Source organism: Scyliorhinus torazame, chromosome 7 (assembly GCF_047496885.1).
Source record: "Scyliorhinus torazame isolate Kashiwa2021f chromosome 7, sScyTor2.1, whole genome shotgun sequence".
Taxonomy (NCBI): domain Eukaryota; kingdom Metazoa; phylum Chordata; class Chondrichthyes; order Carcharhiniformes; family Scyliorhinidae; genus Scyliorhinus; species Scyliorhinus torazame.
Genome location: NC_092713.1, coordinates 306,425,338 through 306,435,145, shown reverse-complemented (window position 1 = coordinate 306,435,145; position 9,808 = coordinate 306,425,338).

The window sequence follows — 9,808 nt, the reverse complement described above, 5'->3', positions numbered from 1 at the left end:
AGTGGATAGTCAGAGGCTTTTCCCCGGGGTAGAGGGGTCAATTACCAGGGGAATAGGTTTAAGGTGAGAGGGGTAAGGTTTAGAGTAGATGTACAAGGCAAGTTTTTTACGCAGAGGGTAGTGGGTGCCTGAAACTCGCTACCGGAGGAGGTAGTGGAAGCAGGGACGATAGTGACGTTTAAGGGGCATCTTGACAAATACATGAATAGGATGGGAATAGAGGGATACGGACCCAGGAAGTGTAGAAGATTGTAGTTTAGTCGGGCAGCATGGTCGGCACAGGCTTGGAGGGCTGAAGGGCCTGTTCCTGCGCTGTACTTTTCTTTGTTCTTTGATTGGGGCGGCGCGATGCCGGACTGATTCACGCCGTTTTTGGAGCCGGTCGGCGGACATCGCGCCGATTACGGAGAATCCTGCCCCAGAACACTAAACAAATTTAAGGAGGAGGTAGATAGGCTTTTTAATTAGTAGCAGGATGAAGGGATATGGGGAGCGGGCAGGAAAATGGAGGTGAGACCAAGATTAGATCAGCCGTGATCTTATTGAGTGAGGGGCTGCCAACTGCAGCTCCTAGTTCCTTTGTTCAACTACGTCATGAACACACTTCCCATGGCCATCAAGACCAAGACTGGGACCTGAAACCAACGTTTTGGGTTCAGAGCTGGGGATGCTGCCACTGAGCCACTAGGCCACCAATCAGTGCTCTACCCTTGCTAATTACCCATAACACCCCCCCGAGAAAGATTCTGGGGATGAGGAACTTCAGTTATGAAGACAGATTGGAGAAACTGGGATTTATTTCCTTGAAGGTTGAGAGGAGATTTGATAATTTGTTCGAAATCATGAGGGGCCTGGACAGAGTAGGCCGAGAGAAATTGTTCCCATTCGTGGAAGGATCAAGAACCAGACGGCACCGATTTGCAGTAATTGGTAAGAGAGGCAATAATAATAATCTTTATTATTGTCACAAGTAGGCTTACATTAACACTGCAATGAAGTTACTGTGAAAAGCCCCTAGTCGCCACATTCCGGCGCCTGTTCGGGTACACAGAGGGAGAATTCAGAATGTCCAAATTATCTAACAGCACATCTTTCGGGACTTGTGGGAGGAAACCGGAGCACCCGGAGGAAACCCACGCAGACATGTGGAGAACGTGCGGACTCCGCAACAGACAGTGACCCAAGCCGGGAATCGAACCTGGGACCCCGGCGCTGTGAAACAACAGTGCTAACCACTGTGCTACCATGTGATATGAGAAAAATATGTTTCACACCAGCGAATGGTTGGGGTCTGGAGTGCGCTGCCTGAGAGTGTGGCGGAGACAGGTTTAATCGAGGCGTTCAAGATGATCATCAACTGGACGATAATTTGAAAAGAAACAGTGTTATGGGGAGAAGGCGGAAATCGATGCCAAGTGAAATGCTCATTCGGAGAGCCAGTGTAGACACTCCTGCACTGTAACATTCTGTCATTCTCTGAGAGCCCGCATGGCTTTTATTCTAGCCGCGGCGATCGTTTTAAGTTTCTCCCACATCTTCACCTCGAGATTGCGAACTATTCCTGGCATGCTATTTGTGGTGACAGATACAACAACCTTGATCAAAGCCTCGCCATATCCTTGTTTTCCATTATTCATTCCCCAGTCTCATCTTCTATGGGACTAACACTCACTTTCGCTCCCCTTTTCCTTTTTATATATCTGAAGAAGCTTTAGCAGTCTGTTTCTATATTTCTCGCTCGTTTCCTCTGACACTCCAATTTTCCCTCGATGGAACATACCTTTGTGGAGAGTTATGAAATAGGTCCCTGATTATCTACCACTAAGGCTGTACTGTCTTACCTCTGACCTATTCACCATGCATTTATTGATATAAAAGCAAATTCTTTGATTTCTTTCTTATCAATCCATCAGGATCTTATGATTTCAACATACCCGTGGGAACGGCCAAGGTCGACAAAGTGGTTTCAAATGTTTGGAAACAGCTTCAAGAAAACGGGATCATATTGAATGAATAGGGGATTGGGAGAGAACGCACGCTCTTCTTCTGAGCTGTCCGTGGTTAACAGCGCAGTTGTGAAGCAATGCTGGGTTAATTCAGGAAAGGTCTTGACGTCATTAAAAAAAAACAATTTCGGAAAGTTCCAAATTCAATCAAAGGAAACGAGAAGAAGCCAAATCAGAAATGGCTTCCTGACGCTTTTATATTGATTGGCTGAGGACGACACGGCGGCACAGTGGTTAGCACTGCTGCCTCACGGCTCCGAGGACCGGGGTTCGATCCCGGCCCTGGCTCACTGTCCGCGTGGAGTTTGCACATTTCCCCCCGCCCCCCCCCCCCCCGTGTTTGCATGAGCCTCACCCCCCCACAACCCAAAGATGTGCAGGGTAGGTGGATTGGCCCACGCTAAATTGACCCTTAATTGGAAAATAAATAAATAAAGTAAAAAGTTTTAAAATATATATACAGGGCGGGATTCTCCGCCGCCGGGATGCTCCATTTTGCCGGCAGCCCGGGGGGTTCCCGACGGCGTGGGGCTGCCTCACAATGGGAGACTCCATTGACCAGCCGGTGTAACGGAGCATCCCGCCGGTGGGTCGGGGCAGAAATGTGGCGGGGCAGAGAATCCAGCCCATATTGTTTTGGCAGAAGCTAGTGTTCGTGAACGTATTGTGTAATCTGATGAAATTGAGTGGTTAGCGACTGAAGTATTCCTGGAGAAAGCAACAGCTTGTAAAGGTCAACCGTGAACAGAAACATTTGACATCTTTTGCATTTAACAGCATTCATTTGCACTCATTTGACATCATTTGCGCTCAAAAGCAATCGTTTAGCTATCATTTGACATTGCAAGGGCCATGTATGACATCATTGTCATCGACTGTCCAAACCGCAGCAGTGCTCAAACATTCGTGATGAGCAAAATCACTTACCTTCATTATTTTGACACCACCAACAATCATAGACATTGGGTGGGATATGTCAGCCCCCGCCATTGGCCAGCGACAGAATCTCCCGGTCCCGCCAATGTCGACGGTGTTTTGCATGCCTGCACCCTCCACCACCAGGGACCTTGCCACGGGGTGGCTCCATTGATGGGACCAGGCGACCCCACTGGTGGGAAGGGCCTGAAAACCTTGGTCTTTATTTTCCATAATTCTGAATCTCGATCGCTTTAAACATTCTAAAACTAGGCTAACTTTAGAAAAAGCAGACTCTAGTTTACCAGGTGTTTTGATAGGTTAGTTTAATGTCTTCCTTCATAATCTATAACGAGTGTGGCAGAACACTGCTCCCCACGGCACCACCCCACAGATTGCAGCAGTTTTCTTCCACCATCCCCTTGACTTCCCCCTCCTCCCCATCTACCCTCCCTCCTTCTCCATCTTCTCCCCCCTCTTCCTAATATTCCCACCCTCACTCTTCCCCCACTCCTCCCTCTCTCTCCCCCTTTTCTCTGAACCTCTCTTCCCCCTCTTTCTCTCCCCTCCCTCCCCCATTCCTACTTTGTTTCCACCTTCCCTTTCTCTAACCCCCGTCTCTCTCTCTCTCTCTTCCCTACTGCCCACCACGGCCCACCGGAGAGTTCAGGTCTCGTCAGTATTGGGAGCGATGTTGAGGCTGCTCTGCTGTAGTTTCTAGCCAGTGTGGAACAGTGATGACCGCAGGAGAGAACAAAGTGACCAGTTTGACGAAGACAGTTGCAGGGTGGAGGTTTGAGGGGAGTTATCAGAGAGGTCCAAGGCCTGAGGTTCAGTGGTGGGGGCCCAAGGCCTGGTCTTCGGCAGCAGATGGAGAGACCCTGTGACTTGTTGAGGGAGGGGGATTGTATGACCCAAGATTGGGGTGGGGCGGTGGCTGAAGGATGCCCAAGACTGGGGAATGGGTATAGGTCCCAATACTGTGTTCTGGGGAATAATGTGTGTGTGTGTGTGGGGGGGGGGGCGGAGATTTAGCTCCAAGACTGGGGGTACGGGGTGTAGGCCCTGGAAGAATGGGGGGCGGGGTACGGGGTGAAAGGTGATATAGGCCCAAGACTGTAAGCGTACTGGGGACAGGGTGATGTAGGCCCGAGTCCTGGGGAGTGGAAAGGGAAGAATGATCAGGTGGTGGGTGTACTTGGCCATCAGCAGGATATTGGGGGGGGGGGGGGGGGTAGGAACCAGCTGTGAATGCTGTGAGTAGATCAGGAGGCACCAGAGGCTCAGTTTGGTCCCAGGATGGCAATTAATGAATTGATGAAATTAATTAAGAATTGATGGGCTTCCTGGTGCCTCTGTCAAGCATGTAAAGTGGAAAGATTTTTTGATCTAAATGAAATTATTTAATAAATTCAAATATTATTTAAGTAAATAATGGGCAGCAGGGTGGCGCAGTGGGTTAGCCCGGCTGCCTCGCAGCGCCGAGGTCCCAGGTTCGATCCCGGCTCTGGGTCACTGCCCGTTTGGAGTTTGCACATTCTCCCCGTGTCTGCGTGGGTTTCGCCCCCACAATCCAAAGATGTGCAGGGTAGGTGGATTGGACACATTAAATTGCCCCTTAATTGGAAAAAATTAATTGGGCACTCTAAATTTATAAAATAAAAAAGACAATTAAAAAAATTGAAGTAAATAACTGCCTTGTGTTCTCCAGTGTAGTTTGCCGAGCGCATTTGGTGCCCTTGAGCATGTCTGATAGCTTCAACTGCATTGGATGCTTTTGGGCACTCTTCCTGTCAAAGGAAGCAAAACGCTGTTGACTGCATGAAAACGCACTGCGAGTTTGAACATTTGAAGTCAAATGATCACTGACCATTTTCGAGCATGTCTGAAATGCAAAGAGGATGTCAAAGTCTTCTGGTGGGGATGACCTGGAATCATTCATTACCTGAAAGGGAAGTGGGAGCAGATTCAATGGTAAATTCAAAAGAGAATTGGACAAATACTTGAAGGAGAAGCAATTGTAGTACTAAAAGCAGGTGTGGGGGAGTTGGAGGAGTGGGGGTTTAATTGGCCAGCTCGTTCAAAAGCCGGCATAGACATGATGGAGGGCCAAATGGCCTCCTTCTGTGTCTGTATGACTATAGTTCTACGTTCCCTGCATTCAGTCCGTACCTGTAGATTACCCAGCCCAACAAAATAACCACTGCACAAAATAACCACGGCACTATCCTACCCAGCGGTTATGGAAGGAAGGATTTTCCAAAGATCAAGCTCTTGGCTGGTGTGTAGCGGCCCCTGCTGGGGGAATAGTGCATGTGGATGCCGATTGAGGTTATCGGACCCGTGCCGTAGTCAAGAGTAAACCAATCCTTTGCAGGGGCGGAAGGGAGGAAGCCAAATGGAAAAGCAGCTCCAGGTAGAGCAGCCCGTGACATTTAAAAGAGTTCCATTTGCAGGATCGGGTGCCCTTTTCATATTTCAAGAAGTAGACTTTCTTCTTCCCACAGCCACTGGATGGCCTGGATGCTCTATAAAATGTAAAATGGACAGGTGGGGATTGACAGAAGCAAGTACCTGGTGCCCTCCGGCAATGACAAAACACGAGGTGATCATCCACACAGACTGCTCCCAGGGCAGAATGCGAACAACCTTTCTTCCAGCAGACAATCCAACAATGGAGCAGTCTGCCAAAAGAAATAGTCACGGCCAAGGGGCAGACTTACAATTAAACACAACTTTCCCAAGCATGGGGGCCCAAAGGCAGCAGGGTGGGGGGGGGGGGGGGGGGCGATGCCAAAGGCAGGCTCCCTGATTCATGACGCTCACAGCCAATCAGACACACGCCCACAATTGAAAGATCAGTCACTATTCCGAATCAAGCACAGACAGGGGCGGGGGAACGGGACCAATCGGGCCCGTTGCAGCTCTGGGTTCGGTCCAGGTGCTATGGAGACATTTAAACGTTCAGAACGACATTACCCACGCTGCATGTGGACAAGCGACTGCGCAGGGAAGAGCATCAGCCTGGACTCTGGGGGAGACCCAGTCCGTGGCGCCTGATGGCAGCACGGTTGGCGTCCAGCGTTTTGGAGTACCCAATCAGATAGCAGGCGAGCGGGAAAATCTATCGTAAAACCAAATTACTGCGGATGCTGGAATCTGAAACAAAAGCAGAAAACACTTAGCTAATCTCAGCCGGTCTGACAGCATCTGTGGAGAGAAAACGGAGCCAATGTTTCGAGTCTGGATGACCCTTTGTCAAAGTTTTGACAAAGGGTCATCCAGACTCGAAACGTTAGCTCCGCTCTCTCTCCACAGATGCTGTCAGACCGGCTGGGAAAACCTATCCTGTGGGCGGGGCTGGAATTTGATGTACGCACCTGTAAATCCCAGGCCACAGCGACAGGAACCAGGGTCGTAGGTGTGTAGGCCCCTCTACCTCATCCAGAAGACCAGAAGACATAGGAGCAAAATTAGGCCACTCGGCCCATCAAGTCTGCTCCGCCATTCAATCATGGCTGATATTTTTCTCATCCCCATTCTCTGCCTTCTCCCCATAACCCCTGATCCCCTTATTGATCAAAAACCTATCTATCTCTGTCTTAAAGACACTCAGTGATTTGGCCTCCACAGCCTTCTGCGACAAAGAATTCCACAGATTCACCAACCTCTGGTTGAAGAAATTCCTCCTCATCTCAGTTTTAAAGGATCGTCCCTTTAGTCTGAGATTGTGTCCTCTGTGTCTAGTTTTTCCTACAAGTGGAAACATCCTCTCCACGTCCACCCTATCCAGGCCTCGCAGTATCCTGTAAGTTTCAATAAGATCCCCCCTCAACCTTCTAAACATCCAACGAGTACAGACCCAGAGTCCTCAACCATTCCTCATATGACAAACTCCTCATTCCAGGGATCATTCTTGAGAACCTCCTCTGGACCCTATCCAAGGCCAGCACATCCTTCCTTAGATACGGGGCCCAAAACTGCTCACAATACTCCAAATGGGGTCTGACCAGAGCCTTATACAGCCTCAGAAGTACATCCTTGGTTTTATATTCTAGTCCTCTTGACATGAATGCTAAAATTGTATTTGGCATCTTAACTGCCGACTGAACCTGCACGTTAACATTAAGAGAATCGTGAACAAGGACTCCCAAGTCCCTTTGTGCTTCTGATTTCCTAAGTATTTCTCCATTTAGAAAATAGTCCATGCCCCCATTTCTCCTTCCAAAGTGCATAACCTCACACTTTTCTACATTGAATTCCATCTGCCACTTCTTTGCCCACTCTCCCAGCCTGTCCAAGTCCTTCTGCAGCCCGCCTGCTTCCTCAATACTACCTGTCCCTCTACAGATCTTTGTATCATCTGCAAACTTAGCAACAGTGCCTTCAGTACCTTCTTCCAGATCAATAATGTATATTGTGAAAAGTTGTGGTCCCAGCACCGACCCCTGAGACACACCACTAGTCACCGGCTGCCATCCTGAAAAAGATCCCTTTATCCCCACTCTCTGCCTTCTGCCAGTCAGCCAATCCTCTCTCCATGCCAGGATCTTACCCTGAACACCAAGGGCTCTTAACTCATTTAACAGCCTCCTATGCGGCACCTTGTCAAAGGCCTTCTGGAAATCTAAAGAAATCACGACCACTGGTTCTCCTTTATCTAACTTCCTTGTTACTTCCTCAAAGAACTCTAACAGATTTGTCAGACATGACGGAGCCGTGCTGACTCAGTCCTATTTTATCATGCACTTCTAAGTACTCCGCGATCTCATCTTTAATAATCGACTCTAAAATCTCACCAATGACCGAAGTCAGGGTAACCGGCCTATAATTTCCCGTCTTCTGCCTCCCTCCCTTCTTAAACAGCGGTGCTACATTAGCCACTTTCCAGTCCTCTGGGACCCCTCCTGCCTCCAGCGATTCCTGATAGATCATCACCAATGCCCCCACAATCTCCTCAGCTATCTCTTTTAGAACCCTGGGTGTAGTCCATCTGGTCCAGGTGATTTATCCACCTTCAGATCTTTCAGTTTCCCCAGAACCTTCTCCTTAGTGGTGGTCACTGCACTCACCTCTGCCCCCTGGTTCTCCTGGAGCTCTGGCATCCCACTGGTGTCTTCCACCATGAAGACTGATGCAAAGTTCAGTTTGTCTGCCATTTCTTTGTTTCCTATTATTACTTCTCCAGCCACATTTTCCAGTGGTCCAATGTCTATTTTTGCCTCTCTCTTACCTTTAATATATTGAAACAACTCTTTATATCTTCTTTTATATTACTAGCTAGCTTGCACACATACTTCATCTTCTCCCCCCCTTATTGCTTTTTTAGTTGTCATCTGCTCGCTTTTAAAGACTTCACACACCCATCCCTCCTCCTTCACACCTATCCCCCCTCCTTCACCTCCATTCCTCCCTCCTTCACCTGCCCATGCCCTTCCCTTACCCCATCACCTCTCTTTCACCCACCCATGTCCCCGTCCTTCTCCCACCTATGCCCCTCCTTCACTCACATCCCCCATCCTTCATCTCCCCACCCCTCACCCCCATTCCCCAGTCGGAAAACGCTGATTGTCTGGGAGTGACAGAGTGTGTGTCAACGTGTGTGTTTGTGAGTGTGAGAGTTTGAGTGTGTGTGTGTCTGAGCCCCAAGCTGAGGACGTGCCATTTTGCATTGCGGTGCAGTTTGCTACTGGTAATGTTCAAAAGGCAACCATTGTCATAGTAGGAATTCAGGAATGCACCATCAGCTCATCGAGAGAGAGAAGAATATTCTGCAGGTAAATTCCTCACACTGGCGCTGAGGCGACATCCAGTCCACTTTAAGCCTGCCTTCCCTCAGAATGAAGAATGCATTCTTCTTTTCGATTAATGTCCTTTTTTCCCATTGTGTTATCGCGAGCAGGACCTGGTCAGGCAATGACCTCGATTACAGAATCTCAGCACCTGGGCTGCGGCCTCGTTAGGCTTCCCAGCCTCATAAATATATTATAAAGATCAAGACTTGGGTCTTCCGGAGCCAAATTCTCTCACACCATAGAGCGTTCTTTGAACCCAAGGATTTTGTCAATCACTTCATTCATCCTATCGAAACATAACCACAATGCCTGAAATGATCTGTGCATATTATGGAACCCAGATAGTTGTTCAGAAATGAGGGTGTGTTACCTGATTCTATATATCCTGAGGTGAGAACGGATTTTTATGTTGAAACCGTAAAATTCACAGCAAACAAAGAAGCTACTTGGCCAATTATTGTAACTACACAGCTCTCAGAAAGAACTCCCCACGTCATCCTATTTCCCATAGCTCTCATTTCAAAATGTAAAATATGAAACATTTGACGGAATCGATCACTGCCACTGTTTCTGATAGTAAGCCTCTGTGTCCCTACAGCCCCTCAATTCATTTCAATATGGGCGGCACGGCAGCACAGTGGTTAGCACTGTTGCTTCACCGCTCCAGGGTCCCAGGTTCGATTCCCGACTTGGGTCACTGTCTGTGCGGAGTCTGCACCTTCTCCCCGTGTCTGCGTGGGTTTCCTCCGGGTGCTCCGGTTTCCTCCCACGAGTCCTGAAAGACGTGCTTGTCGGGTGAATTGGACATTCTGAATTCTCCCTCTGTGTACCCGAACAGGCCCCGGAATGTGGCGACTAGGAGATTGTCACAGTAACTTCATTGCAGCGTTAATGTAAAGCCTACTTGTGGCAATAATAAAGATTATTATTATTGTAGTCATTGTATCATCATATTTCATTGGTTGAGAAGACCACCTGCTCTGAGTATTGGGCTCAATTTTCAGATATAAAGGCAGGTTTCAAAAATGGAGATGGGGTTGCTAGTTGATGGAAATAAGCTTTGAAGAAAAAAAATTAAGTTATTTACATAAA